This window comes from Notamacropus eugenii, chromosome 1 (assembly GCF_028372415.1).
Source record: "Notamacropus eugenii isolate mMacEug1 chromosome 1, mMacEug1.pri_v2, whole genome shotgun sequence".
Classification (NCBI taxonomy): Eukaryota; Metazoa; Chordata; class Mammalia; order Diprotodontia; family Macropodidae; genus Notamacropus; species Notamacropus eugenii.
This window is the reverse complement of record NC_092872.1, coordinates 323,053,593-323,068,374: the sequence shown is the minus strand read 5'-3', so window position 1 is coordinate 323,068,374 and position 14,782 is coordinate 323,053,593. Positions and strand designations below refer to the sequence as shown.

Here is a 14,782-nt window from a genome sequence, read left to right as displayed (position 1 = left end):
TACTACAGAACGAGAACCAATGCCTCTTTGTAAAGTTGATTTTTTTATTTCTAATTTTTGTAAAATGCAGTATCTTCTTTCAGTCACATGATCTTATACACTCCTTTGGGGAATTCAGTTGGCATAGAAACCCCCAGAACTTGCCCCATGAGTGAGTTAGATGTTGAGGGTAGGACTTGAAGGGACAGTAAAAAGAGACTGGCCAAGACCACACCCTCTCAGTAGCAGGTATTGGCTGCATCAGATAGCACAAGGGAGACATTGACGAAGGTGGGTTTACCAGTGGACTTGTCCACGGTCCTCTCGGTCACCGACAAGGGCAGTGCTTCATGAACCACCACACAGGTATAGGAATCCCCTGCATTCCAGTTTTCTTCAGACACTGTCAGGATGCTGTGGGAGAAGTAGAGACCGTCTTTCTGGGGCTCCTGCTGGGGGATGCTGGTGACATATTTCTCTGAGGGTATAGGCTGTCCTTTGTGCCTCCACTGGACAAGCACATCTGCTGGGGAGAAGTCCCTCATCAGGCAGGTTAAGGTAGCTGCTTCCCTCAGGCTCAGCTCCTCAGAAGTTGGAGGCAACAGATAGACAGCTGGTGCATGCTGAACAGCCCCTGTGAGCAAAGAGGTTATTGGATTAAGTAGACCGGAAAATCGAAGATTTGAGAGTAGAGAATTCATAACCACAGCCTAAAAACATGACAGGAGTCAAGGGATGAGAGTCTTGTGGTGAGTCTGGGATCTAGTAGGAGAGAGTTGGAAAAGAGGCTCCTGGGTTCTCTGAAATCGTAGGGACAAAGAGTTACGTGTGATGGGGCTCATGTTGAAAGATTATCTCAGTTTTTTCCTGTAATCCAAGGGCAGCATGTGGAAGGTCTGGACCTTTTGTGGGATGACTTTATTGCTTTTGTTCTAGGGATAAAAGACTTGGATCCTCTGGTTTGGTTTTCCTAGATTTAGGCAAATGAACTCAAAGTTTTCTGAGAGACTTCACAAGAGTTTAAAGCTCCCCACCTCTGGTCACATGGCCTCCAAGAGAGTATCATCTGACTTTGAATGGGCCCATTACAGGGTTCAGGTTAGGGAGGAAAGATGACAAGAAGGAGGAGAAATTTGGAAACTAACTTACCCTTTTGCTTAAAGATTTCTTTCTTCAAGGGAACAGGATGGTTGGGATGAATCACAGTGCACTTGAATACTTCCCCTGAATTCCAGTCCTCTGTACAGACTGTGGTTTCTCCTTCAGCAGTAAAGGTGCCATTGGCATGACTGGGAGACACCTTAACGGTAGTTTCCAGAGGGTCTCCCTTCTCACGGGTCCAGGAAATATTTAGATTTTGAGAATTGGGAAGATTTGTGACTACACAGGTTAATTTGGCTGATTTGGTAACAAAGATACTTGCAAAGGAGGGGGGGATGACAAAGGCTTCAATGGGTGCTTCTGGGCCTAGGATAAAGGAAAAGTTACATTTAGTTTCTGAAAGGAAGCAAATTGAGACAAAATTATAATGGCCTTACAAATATCAGTAGTGTTTGCTATCGATCTATCCTTCTTCTCCCTTAATCTTTTCCTTCTTTTTATACCTCCTCCTTCTTGCATACTCAGCAGTGGGTTTAAGTGCTTTCTTCTTTCTGAGAAAGTGGTAAGCAATCCGACCTTATAGATCTGATACGTTCTACAGAGTTCTTTGGAACTACTCTTCCAGGAAGGTATTAACTTCCCTCATAGATATGAGAATTTCCTATGCTCTTCCTGGTTCCCATGGAAGACTGTTCCCACCTTTACTCAGTGATCAACTCCAAGGATTGTTGAGTAAAGCTCCTAGGACTCCCTTTCTTATGTCTAATCAAAATGCTCATGCTGCAATATGCTTCTATTTCCTTTAATTTATTCTCCATAAGGGAAGGAGAATGTGAACATTCTCCAGCTGGAGAGAAGATCTAGGATTATTTTTCATGCACCCTTCCCCCCAGGGGCCTCTATACAAGTAAATAAAGAGAAAAGGATCCTAAGCATCACTGATCTCAGCCACTTACAAGGCAGGATAAGTGACTAAGCAGCCATTATCAGTGTTTGAGGCTCTTGGAGAAACCAGATTCATGTTTAGCAGAGCTGATCTCATTCCCAAATAAGTAAGATCACCAGGACTAAAACCTTCATGTTTGGAATCTATATTTTCAACCTGTTAGGGGTCTTTCTGGGCCTGTTGGCTCATCTTTCTTTTGGGTCCAAGCCCTGAACTAGGGAGGGCTTCCTGGGGAAGAGTACTTCTCTGAGGCTCTCCTATAAATAGGGCCATTAGGTAGAACCTTATAAGTTGGGAATTCTAAGTCACTTCCGAGGTGTTCCATCATAAGTGTCACTTACCCCCACTGAAACAGGTTGAGGAAACATTCTTCTGGAATTGGGCTCCTTCATGTTCTACACGGCAGGTGAATGTGCTTTGGCTGAGCCAGTCATTCTCGCTGATAGTCAGGCTGCTCTGCAGGATGTAGGCCCCAGAGCCGTCAGGTAGGACTTGACTTGTAGAGAAACCTGACAGAACTGGCCTGCCCTCTTGAAGCCATGTTAGCTTGATCTTGTTTGGCCTGAAGTTGGTGGCTTGACAGATGAGCTTGGATGTTCTTAGGCTAGAGCTGGAGAATGCATCACGAGGTGGGATATACACAGTCACGTTCGGGGAACTGACGTGGATATCTGAATAGGAGAATAAGCCAGGAAGTTTGAGGGGAGTTAGGTCCATGTCCTGATACATCACAAACAAAAGAAAGCTTTTGCTTTTACTAGCTTTGCCTGTCTAGAGAAATCCTCCCCTTTCTTGGCCGCTTTCTGCTTCTATTTTCTTTCACTGGGGATGATTGTGAAGATAGAAAGAAGCTTGAAATAGAGAGATCAGTATTTGAATGGAGAGCAGCCTAACAGTTCCCTTAAATGAGATCTCTTCTTTGAGCCCATTATAGCAAGGGAGGAGCATGGGCAAGTACATATGTGTGTATGCACTTCGGGGTGTCTATATATTTGTTGTGTATTTGTGTATGGGCTTATGTATGTGTATAAAATACTTATGAGTGTGACATACATTCTGTGCTATCTGCTGAGATGTTTTGTTTCCCTCAAAACTGTAGACTAGTTCTGCTTCGTGAATCCAAAGTAAGGGTAGGGAGGAAAGAAGAGATAAAGAAAGAGTTGTACTTCAGATCTTACCTGGGAGTGGAACTTGAACTTCTTTGTTGCCTTTAGGATGACGGGTCTTACACACCAAGTAGCTATCTTGTCCTTGGAAGCCATCATTGGCAGGGAGGATCACCTGTGAGGTGGCTGTGTATGTGCTCCCACTCATAAGAGATGGGAAGATCTTTAAATCTTTGTTACTCACAGCAGTTTGGTTTTTGTAATTCCAGGAGAAGTTAATGGAATCAGGTAGAAAATCCTTAGCCAAACAACCCACAGCCACAGGAGCATCTTTCTCTTGAGAACTCCAACAGGAGGAGAGGGAGAAGAGGTTTGGTGCAGCTGGGGTAGCTGAAGAAGAGAATAAAGGAGGACAAAAGGGAAAGAAGAAGAAGAATGTTAAAAATAAAAGCCTTTTCAGCAGGGCTGAAATGAAAGCTGAGGTGCAAAGGCTAATATCCTTTTCTGTAAAGTCATAGGTGAGAAGCTGGAACAGGTTAAATGCAGTGAGATGATTATCCAGAGTTCTCCAGATGAGTGTGTATCATACCTTCGTTTTCATGCATCCCCTGCATATGCCCCATTTTCTACTCATCCACCCTGAAAAGGGGCTAGGACTCCCTATAAGGCCTGGCATCCAAGCAAAAGATGAAGCAGTTTTGTCACTGAAGGCACCACACATGAGGATATATATTTCTGAAGATCAGCCCTATGGAAATCCCAATCCTTCTCTTCAAAAATAGGGAAATTTTCTAAATAGGGAAACTTAACCCGGGATCTATGCATGTAAAGAAATTATTCATTGTTTTTGTAATCTTATAGATTTTACTTTATGCATTTTACTTTAAGAAGAAATCTGTGGATGTCACCAGAGAAAGAGGCCCATGTCTCAAAAAACATTAAGAACCCCTAGAATCCTTCAGTGAAAAAAGACCAGTGCTGGACATTGTCAAAAGTAGAAGTCTTATATGATCTAAGTTAAGCTCTGTCTCAGGTCACTCAAATCCTTAGGCTCCATTCTACAGAGAGAGAAGTCAAACACTCTAGGTTAAAAGTGCAAAAAAAAGCTTTCCTCTTTTCACTGGTTCAATTAAGCCTAGGTTCCACCTAAGTTCTAGGTCAATAGAGTTAGAGAAACTAGTCACCCACCTGTGGAGAAAAACTCCTTCCTGGCTAAATCTAGACAATATGTGTATGTGTGTGTGTGTGTGTGTGTGTGTATGTGTGTGTGTGTGTGTGTGTGTGTGTGTAGTGGGGGGTATTTAGTTCCCCAGAGACATCCAATACCCAGAACTACAGATGTAACATCGTTTTAGACAAGGAGAAAAGAGAAATGACTCATCATTTCAAGGCCCCAGCACTAACCTGAGGAGACAGGCCCCTGTGATATGAGTAAAAGCCTTGTAGGAGTTGGCCTAGAACATGGGCTTCATGTTCTGTTAGTATGGAGCAAAACAGCTAAGTTTTAGAGGGAATTCATGGACAGACTCAGTTAAAATTAGACCAGTGTTAGTTGGGGATCACCATCTTAGCTCAACTTAGCTCAGCTTTTACTCCAGTGCGAAGTAGCTCTGAAATGAGCTGAGCTGACTGTTTTTGACACAAATTCAGTTCTTTCTAGCTCAGCTTTTTTCAACTCAGTCTAGAAAAGACCAAGGATAGCCTCAGACCAATCATTAGAACTTTGGCATGGGATCAGCAGTTCCAGATTAGCCTACCTACTTGTTCAAATTTTAAGCACATTATTCCATTGTTCAGTTTGGGCCAACCTTGATATGCCCAGTTCCAACACAGCGCCAATTTAGAAAAGCCTCAGCTCAGTTAAACTCAGATGCCTGGGTAGGGCACTAATTTTTTGGGCTAATTTTAGTCCCTGTCCAGTTCAACTCAGCTTCAGCAGGAAGTGTGCATGGATCTGAACTAGCTCAGCCAAAGTCATTCAAACTTTAGCCCCATAGTGTACTAACTGCAGCCCAGATCTGCTTTTCCTTAGTCACTAGCCCTTGCCTAGCTTAGCCAAGGTCTGTTTCAGAAGAGGATCAGTATGAACCAGCCTAATTTTCCAGAGTATCAGTATGAACTGTTCGTAGCCTGCTTCCCACCCACTCAACTTCACCTCAGAAGGGGGTCTGTATGGATTAACCTCCAATCATACTCAGCTCACCTCCAAGAAGGGCTCTTTACCGATTAGTTCTAGATCAGTCTTAGCTTTAAAACCCAGCCTAACCCTGGTCCCATGACCAGCCCAAATTTAGCAGGAAGAAAAATGGAGAACAGTCTCCAGTCCGGCTCAGTAGGAAGTTAGTACATGTTAACCTTAGCTGAGACCCAACCAGATCTCCAGGACAACCCCTTTGATCTGAAGGCTCAGGTCAGCTGTGGCCTCTAGCTTGGTAAGTTGTAGTTCTGGCTGAACCTCATTCCTGATTGAAACTTTGGCTCTAACCTTAACTCAGCCTGAGATCTGGTACAATTGTAGTGGAGTGTCAACCTTAGTTCTAGTCCCAGTCGCAGCTGTTGCTGCAGTTCCAACTCCTGCCTTAGCTTTAGCCTAGTCCCAACTTTAGCCCCATGTCCAGGACAGATAGGTGGAACAGAGAGAGAACTGAGTGTGGAGTCAGAAGGGGTCATCATTCTGAGGTGAAACCCATCCTCATGTACTTATTCGCTGTGTGACCTTGGGCAAGTCACTTAACCCTGTTTGCCTTAGTTTTATCATCTGTGAAATGAGCTGGAGAAGCAAATGGCAAATTACACCAGCACTTTTGCTGACAAAATCCCAAATGGAGTCACAAAACGTCAGACACACCAGAACAACAAAACTAGCACCAGAACAGCCTCAGTTCTTGCTCCAGGTTTCCTGAAAAGCACTAGCTGTAGCTCAGCCTCAGCTTTATTCTCAGTTCTAGTTCTTCCATAGCCCCCGTTCTAGCCTGGTCCAATTTCTAGCCTCAGCTCCTGCTCCAACATATGTTCAGTGAGCCCTTTAGTTCCAACTTAGGCTCAACTCTGTTATCAACTCAGAATTAGCCCCAGACCAAGCACTAGTTCAGCTCCAGATCCAAATTAGGTTCGTCATTATTTTAGCTCCAGTTTTTCCTCTTGTTTCTAGCTTGGCTATAGCCCCAATCCTAGTAGCCTTAGCTCTTGTCTGCCCCCAACTTTGGCTCCAGTTCATTCATTTCTCTAGCTCCACTTCTAGCTCTAATTTAGCTCTAGCTCCAGCAATCCTTAGTAGAAGCTGTAACCCAGCTCCAGTTTCTATTCACTCCTGTCTCTGGCTCTAGCTCAGCTCCAACCTCAATTCTACCTCAACCAGATCCAGCTCTAGCCCTAGCTCATTCCAAGCCCCATCTCCAGACACCTCTAGCTTCAGTTTAGCTTCAGCTGTAAGGCACCCTCAACTGGAGCTCTAGCTCCTGCCCAGTCCTATCTCTAGCTCATCCCCAGCTCTAGCTCAGCCCCAGCCTAACCCCAGTCCCAGCTCAGCCCCATCTGGAACCTTAGCTCTAGCTTAGCTGCTTTTCTAGTTTCATTCCCAACTCTAGTTTAGCCCAATCCCTAGCCATAGCTCTAGCTCATCCCCAGTACTAGCTCTAGCTCTAGTTCAGCCCCAGTCACAGCCTCAAATCTAGTTCAGCCCCTGTTCTAGTTTCAGTCCCAGCTCTAGCTCAGCCCCAGCCCTAGCTCTAGCTCTAGTTCAGCCCCAGTTGCAATCCCAGCTCTAGCTAAGTCCCTGTTCTAATTTCAGTCCCAACTGTAGTTTAACCTAAGCCCTAGCTGTAGCTCTAGCTCATCCCCAGCACTAGCTCTAGCTCTAGTTCAGTCCCAGCCACAACCTCAGCTCTAGTTCAGCCACTGTTCTAGTTTCAGTCCCAGCTCTAGCTCAGCCCCAGCGCTAGCTCTCGTTCAGCCCCAGTTGTAACCCCAGCTCTAACTCAGCGCCTGTTCTAGTTTCAGTCCCAGCTCTAGCTCAACCCCAGCGCTAGATCTAGTTCAACCCCAGGTCTGACCTCAGCCCCTGCTCAGCCCCAGCCCCAGCTTAGCCCGAACCCCAGCTCTAGATTAGCCTTAGTCCCAACCCCAACTCTAGTTCAGTACCAGCTTTAGCCTCAGCTCAGCCCCAACCCCAGCTGTATCTCAGCTCTGTTCTAGTTTCCATCCCAACTCTTGTTCAGCCTCAGCCATAGCTCTAGCTTAGCCCTAGTCCCAACCCCAACTCTAGCTCAGCTGCTGTTCTAGTTTCAGTCCCAACTCTAGTTTACCCCAAGCCCTAGCCCTAGCTCTAGTTCATCCCCAGCGCTAGCTCTAGCTCTAGTTCAGCCCCTGTTCTAGCTTCAGTCCCAGCTCCAGCTCAGCACCAGCCCCAATCCCAGCTCTACTTCAACCCCAGGTTTGACCTCAGCCCCAGCCCCAACCCCAGCCCCAGCTCATCCTGAGCCCCAGCCCCAGCTCTAGTTCAACCCCAGCTCTGACCTCAGTAACAATCCCAATTCTAGCTCAGCCTCAACCCAAACCTCAGTTCTAGTTTGTCCTCTGCTCTAGTTTCAACCCCAGCTCTAGTTCAGTCCCAGCGCTAACCCCAGATTTGGCTACAGCCTCAGTCCCAGACCCAATTCCAGCCTCAGCTCTCACTATACCCCTAGTTCAACATTAGCTCTAATTCAGCCCCAGTTCTAGCTCAGCCTCACCTCCAGGCTCAGCCCCTGCCGTCTTCAATTTCAACCCTGACTCTAATTCAGCGTCAGCCCCAGTTGTATCCCTAGTTCAACCCAAGCTCTAGTTCATCCTGAGTTCCAGCTCCCAGTTTCATTTGTACCGCATCTTTGTTTCAGCCTCAGTTAGGTTTCAACTCCAGTTCTAACCTATCTCTAGTAGCATATTGGAAGTGCATATTATTTAACTTAGTAAGAGGTAAACTAGACTACTTTCAGTCCTATTTAACCCTCAGCTTCATTTCTCTCCCCTCAGGTCAGTAGGGTGACCAAATCTCACCTCACTTCATCTCATTCTAGCTCAGTTGCATTTAACTCAGCATAACAGGGATCATTGTAGATTAACCCTTATACTACTCAGGTCATTTGGAGGTATTTGAGGAAGAAGGAGAGGAAGTAAGCATAAATGATCTTCTGGGGCTTGCATCAGCCAAACCTGACAGGGTCCTCCCATACCAATTCAACACAATCACCTCGACCTCCGATTTCTCATTTTGCCCTTTGTCTATTTCATTTCTCATTCTAGTTCCTTTTGCCTTTGATCTTGCAGCCTAGCATTAATCTACATACCCTTATTCTCACATGCACCTGTCTAAATACAAATCCAAACTTGTGAGGCCATAGCCCTGCATGCCCAGATGTTCCTTGTCACATGGTGATAATCTTTCTAGGCAACTTTCTGGAATAGGCATAAATATTCTCATTTGAACTGAAATATTCTTAAAACTGAAAAATTTGAAAATCCTACAATGATTTACAAATTTAAATTCATTAATATTAACTATTTTCTGACCTGTGGCTGCATAATAATGAACAATATCTATATGAACAAAGAAATAATTGGAGATGTTCTCTTGTAGACAAGGACCTCAACTAGATCTGTAGTAAGAACATTATCTTAGAGGCCTAAATTCCACATTTTGGAATTTAAAATGAATAATTTGGTTTCAAGTGGATTCTCTATCAGTGAAATGATTTCATAGAATATAGAAAATATGCATCATATAAAACTGCTAAAATGCTACTTTACTACACACTACTAATATTGCACTTTAGAAAGAATGATCATGGAAATATTAATGCATAATTTAACTGGCAATTATGAAACTATTGAAAATATTGTATTTAACTCATAGCAATATCTAATTAATATGTTATTCACAAGAAATTCATGTGATCTTTCAGCTACTTAACATGGGAAGATTAGTAGATAACCTAATTGCAAATTACCTACTATGTATTTATCTTATAAGCGGGTACTCAATAAATATTTTTTGAAATGAATTAAAATTCTCCTTTGTGCATAAAATAAAAATATTTTAAACAATACAAAATGTAACTAATACCAAGTAGAAAACAAGGTAAAGAATAAAGTGGGTTGCAGCCAAAGCTGCTTTCTTACCTATAGGTGACCAGTTACTGGAATGTGCAGTTGCGCCTCTTGGCTTTGAAAATCTCATCCCATTTTATAACCTATGCTTATGTTGGTTATTTGGTGTTTAAACCTTCTTCACTTTGAATTTCCCAGCTGAGGGTTGGCATGACCAAGAATATGGTACACTTGCATTGAGAGCTCAGTGGAGAATAGTCTAGACTCCAAATAACAATGTCAAAAAAAGACTGGAATAAACTTCTCACTTTTGGAGGAGTTCTCCAGGTGAAGAAACCTGTTCGGTTATTATCAAGAAGACTCTGAGTTTTATTATTTTCTTAAAATTGGAAATTCTTTCTACAATCTATACTTTTTGGATATCAGAACTTGATCTGTCATTTTTAGCTTTGAAATTTAGATTTTTTTCCCTCTAGCATTTTAAAATGTTTAAAAACTCCTCAGATTCTGTGCAGATTGCATTTAATATTGAATTTAAAAAATTAAAATATCCTGTGTTTTTCAATCACTGATATTAAATCTCTTAGAATTTCAAAATGGATATTATTCAGTCTCTAATGGAAAATTTTTCAATTGAATAAAATCTAAAGCTAGTATCTGAATTTCAAATGGTGCAAAAGAGATTATTTTAAAACAGAAATCAACAAAAATGAAAAATATGATAGATGCATTAGTAAATCATGGCATAAACTTGAATTGCTAAATTTCTTAAGTCATTCTTGCAAAACTAAAACAATCTCAGAGTGAAAAATGATGACTGGAAAAATGAAAAACAAAGAAATTAAAAGAATTAAATCTTACTCTCCAAATGTTTATTGCCTTCCTTGCCATTAAACAAAAAATAAAAAAAAAAATCAAATTACCCAGGTGTTGTTTGTCTCAGTGGAACATTTTTCAGATATTTTGGACTATGCAAAACTGGCTAAAAACTGCTTCCTGTGAACTGAAATGTGGAAATGAATCAATCTTTTTTTCCCCCTTTTCCTAGAATAGAAACTTACTTCCTGCCACCTGTTTACCAGACCCCTGAACACCATCTGTAACATGAGATCAGATATGGAGTGAGTACCATCTTGATTTAGATGGAAGTTTTTAATTTAATTTATGTTTGATTATTTTATGTAGCTTGGTTATTTATCATAAAAACCATACAGTCTTGAGGTGAGGAGAACCACAAGTTAACTGGTTGCGGTTTCTCATATGTTATAATTTTTAAATGTGCTTGCTGTTTGTTTTTTTTTCCATATACAGATTTTAAATCTTGCAGTATTTAAAAATATCCCTTCATGTAATATGGAAAGTTTAAAAAGCCTTTTTGAATGTAATCTTAGTTCAACAAAGATGATATTTAAAGATGAAATATGGTTAAATGAATTATTGTTTGAAATCATTTGTGGCTCCCAAAGAATAATCTAAAATTTAATATTTGAGTGATAACAGTTTTAGTTACTCTCAAACTTGATTTTAAGATATCATTAAAAATTTCTCAACTTTATAGTTACATTCTCTTGGCCTATTCTGTAGGGAACACTTCATATTTCTATATGTAATATTTCATATTTAAGCTCTCCACTTTATTAAAGTAAAAAATAACAGGAGCACAACTGTTTCAACCACTTTATAAAGAAACAAATAACGGAAGCTGGCAACTCCTAGAAAAATAATTTCTCAATTGCTTGAAGTGAGAAGAAGTTTATGGGCTTTCTTTTGATCTAACTTATCATTTCTAATTAAGAGACTTGTCTTTCACTGGTCACTTTCAGCTTGATCCAGCAGGAAAATCACTCTCCAACTGTCTGTTGCTAAACCAAATCAAACTTTTACAATCTTCTCTCTCAACTTCTCTTCCACTAATCATTTTGGCATTTTTAAATATCCATGTATATATGCATATGCACATACATTTTGCTATATATATATGCCCATATATATAACATATATGTATATTTTATGTAATGCTATATAATCTATATAAATATATACACACATATGTATATACATACAATAGCATTGTAATTTTACATTGCATATTTTATACCTGATGACTCTATTGGAAACACACTATTGGAATAATATACAACACATTCTATGATTTACTGGTATCTGTACATAAATCCTATATTTGTCTCTGACCAAATCCTCTGTACAAAACCTCAAGCACCTGGTATACTTAGGAAAAAGTTTTGTCAGAAACTGCTGTATTCCACAATCATCCCTGACTGCTCTACCCCTTCGCCCTGCCTTCTGCTCTCCTATCCCAATACGTTCTTCTTAAGAAACTATATCCTAGATGATATGCGTTTAATCATTCTGGAGAATTCTACATGTGTAAATAGAAAAAAAAATCATCAAGGGATTATTCTGTTCCTAGACATGGTCCCTTGTTCCTAGTTTTCCATATCACAGTCACACTGGAAAAATTTTAACTCCTTTCTGAGAAATACCTAGTAGACAACTTTGAGCTCTACCTTTGTCTTTACCCCAGAAAAAAGAAATCTTACTAGGTTGTTTTACAGATAAAAAGAAAGCCAGTCATCTGGGCATGTTGACTGAGGCCAGCCCTGCTGATCACATCTCCATATAAAAATCCCAATCCAACTTCTCAAGTAAACATCAACGCAGCCAAGAAACTTTCCAAGACAAATGTGAGATACTAACTGAAACACCTATCATCCATTAGAGTCATAGAGTGGTCTTAAGACCACTGTTTAAGAAACTTAAGCTACCCAGGACAATCACAGTCAGTCTCCTCTAAGGTCAGAGAAACCAGAGACTTTTCTAAGACACTTGGAAGCTCTCCTTGATTAGATTTATAAGTAGGACATCTCTCTATTCTTTTTCTTGAGCATCAAAGTGACTCAAACTTCTTCCAAAACAGTGAAAATGCTGTACCAGGCTAGAGTGAAAAGCTACGATGACTCACCTGAGGAGACGGTCACCACAGTTCCCTGGCCCAACGAGTTGAACCAGGTGTCACATTAGGACAAGTCTGCCTAATTCCCAGGCAATAATTGATTTGTGTCTCAGGGATCAGAGAGTTTTTCTAAGTTAAAGACCTATAGACAGCCTACCATGTAGAAGCAATCCCAAAAGAGGGGTTAAAGGTGACTAAAATAATTGGAAGACTTTTCAATGAGTTGCTTAGTGGGAGAAGGAGAGTGGTTTCTTGTCCAGACAGATGACCTGTCATTGGAAGTAACCTTGGACCCTCTGTCAGAGACCCTGAAACTCCTGATTTTTTCCCCAAATTTCAAGTAAAATGCAATAAAAAGCCAAGAAAGATGCTGGAATGACTTACCTGAGGAGACTGTCACGAAGGTCCCTTGGCCCCAGTACTGAAAATAATCACATTAAGTTGACTCCCTTTAGTGGGTGTACAAAAACTTGGCCCTCTGTCTTTGGCTCAGACCCTTTCTGAGATAGCATCTTGGCCCCTGTTTAGACAATCAAATTGGGAGATAGGTTGGTTGTCTAAAAATACATCCACAGATCAGGTTTTGTTGGATTCTTGAAGTGAGAAGCCTTGGCCCACAATTTCATTTCCAAGACAGAAATTAAAATAACCTTCAAACAGGCCCATGGATGACAAAGAAACCCATATATGGTCACAATAAGATACATAGATCACATCCTCAGACCTGACTCTCTAGGACTGATTTGCTTATAGATTTTTATTTCCCTTCTCTGACTAGCTGCTTCTCACTCAAAGTCTCAAAGGACCTCAATGAATCCTTCCACCTCTACAGACGGATTTGTCCCAGACTGAGTCACAAGCCAAGTGTCTGGCCTGACTTGGAGGCCATAAAGAAGATAAAGAACATTCATACCTGAGGAGACTGTGACTGATTCCAGTATCCATAATTATCAGTACAGGGTTTGTGTTGTCATCCTTTGCCAGAAATAAACTTTTCAATTAGCACTCTTAGGGTACAATGGCCAGGATTTCTAACCACATATTGGATTTTCCCATGGAACCTTTACCCATTCTCATTGGAGAAAGACCACCAATGGTCATGCTCTTTCCCCAAAGGGGGTGTAATAATATTTAGTAACAATTTTCAGTGAGAGCCAGTTTTGTTAGAGTCTCTTCTCTCATTTTAGCTTTTTTAGTCTTCTCTGACTATGGGGTCCCTTTTATTATTTAGAGAAAGAAAATATGGCAAAGAATCTATTATTTATGTCTATAGCCTTCTTTAGATCTGTGAGGAAAATCTAATAATGAACTTGGGATACAGGGACCAATCAGTCTGGTCCCCAAGATTCCACTGATTTTGAGACCAATGGAACTAAAAGCTTGGGAGAATTTGGAAAATGCTGAAGTTGCTAATGGGGATTCAATGGAAATTGAGTAGGATGTATTGCAGATGGTTTTATTAAATTCATTAAAACGATTTAGGAAGCATTTATGCCTAATTCTTTCCTTCCTACCTTGATTCTTTCCTATGAGACCATATAAAAGAAAATCTTTCACCCAGAAATTGAGGTGAACATTTGGATGTGTAGATATGAAAAGAGGACTCACTTGAAGAAATGGTCACAATGGTTTCCTAAGCTTAAGTAAAAAATAAAAAACAAAAATATCCAGTTAACACAGAACTTATCCTCCTAATATACTTTTGCAAAAATCCTATTGACTGGCTATGTTCTTTTGGACTCCCTTCCTCCAAGATCTTTCTCATCCAAGAGTCTTCTATGGCTCCTAAAACTCCCTTCTTGACATTGCAGAACCACTTCAGGTACCTGAAATGACCTCTCATTCCCACCCCCATACATGCTTTGGCTGCATGAGACTAGAGGTTAGAAGTGAGAATCATCTGAGGAGGTCATCACTATGGTTCCTTGGTTCCAATGCTCCAAATAAGAATAATCACAATTCAGTGTCTCTTTACTTGAGCCCTCAGTTTCCCCCACCTCCTAATCTAAAACTATATCTTTCTAAAATTTTTATTCTGCTTATTTCCCAAATGAGACCACAGATTACACCCCACACTTCCTCATTATCTTGTTACTTCCTCAATAGTCATGGTCTGAAGAACTTAGGCAGTTTAGGGCTTCCTACAAAGAATCAATCATCAAAGACAAAAGGGTTTCTGGGTTCAAAGAGGTGCTGAAAGATCATTTGCCCTAAAAATATTCGCCAAATTTGTTTCAAACTCATGAAATCTTATGTTTGAAAATTTCAGAAGGATTTCTCACCCCCCAGATTCTCTCAATTGGTAAAGAGAGAAAGTGTGTGTGTGTGTGTGTGTGTGTGTGTGTGTGTGTGTGTGTGTGTGTGTATGCTGGTGTGTGTTAAATGCGGGAGAGGTGTATAAGGAGTAGTAATGTACTTGATGCAAGAGTTTAGAGAGGAGAGACATTCCTTATTCCTTCAAGAGAAATATACTTATGGTTCCATACTCTTTTAGTCACCATCTCCAGGGAGGCGAAAGGAGAAAGACTTTCAGACATACAAGGGAAGATAACTCCTCATCCTTTCCCTTACTTCTATCTTGTCTCCTTGAGA

General features: G+C 41.0%; 1 protein-coding gene and 1 pseudogene across 2 annotated transcripts in view; both read right to left on the bottom strand.

The window, feature by feature from the left end:
- Window positions 1-14,782, bottom strand: part of LOC140517968 (immunoglobulin alpha-2 heavy chain-like) — a gene marked incomplete at its 5' end in the record, with an annotated part of 937,512 nt that overhangs the window by 547,251 nt on the left and 375,479 nt on the right. The window lies entirely within an intron of this gene.
- Window positions 25-14,782, bottom strand: part of LOC140529441 (Ig mu chain C region-like) — a 177,169-nt pseudogene continuing 162,411 nt past the window's right edge. The window contains exons 3-7 of the transcript XR_011975556.1: window positions 12,575-12,611; window positions 3,205-3,522; window positions 2,368-2,697; window positions 1,129-1,446; window positions 25-613 (exon numbers count right to left, since the gene is read on the bottom strand). The product of XR_011975556.1 is annotated as an Ig mu chain C region-like (transcript). The remainder of the gene's footprint in view (window positions 614-1,128; window positions 1,447-2,367; window positions 2,698-3,204; window positions 3,523-12,574; window positions 12,612-14,782) is intronic.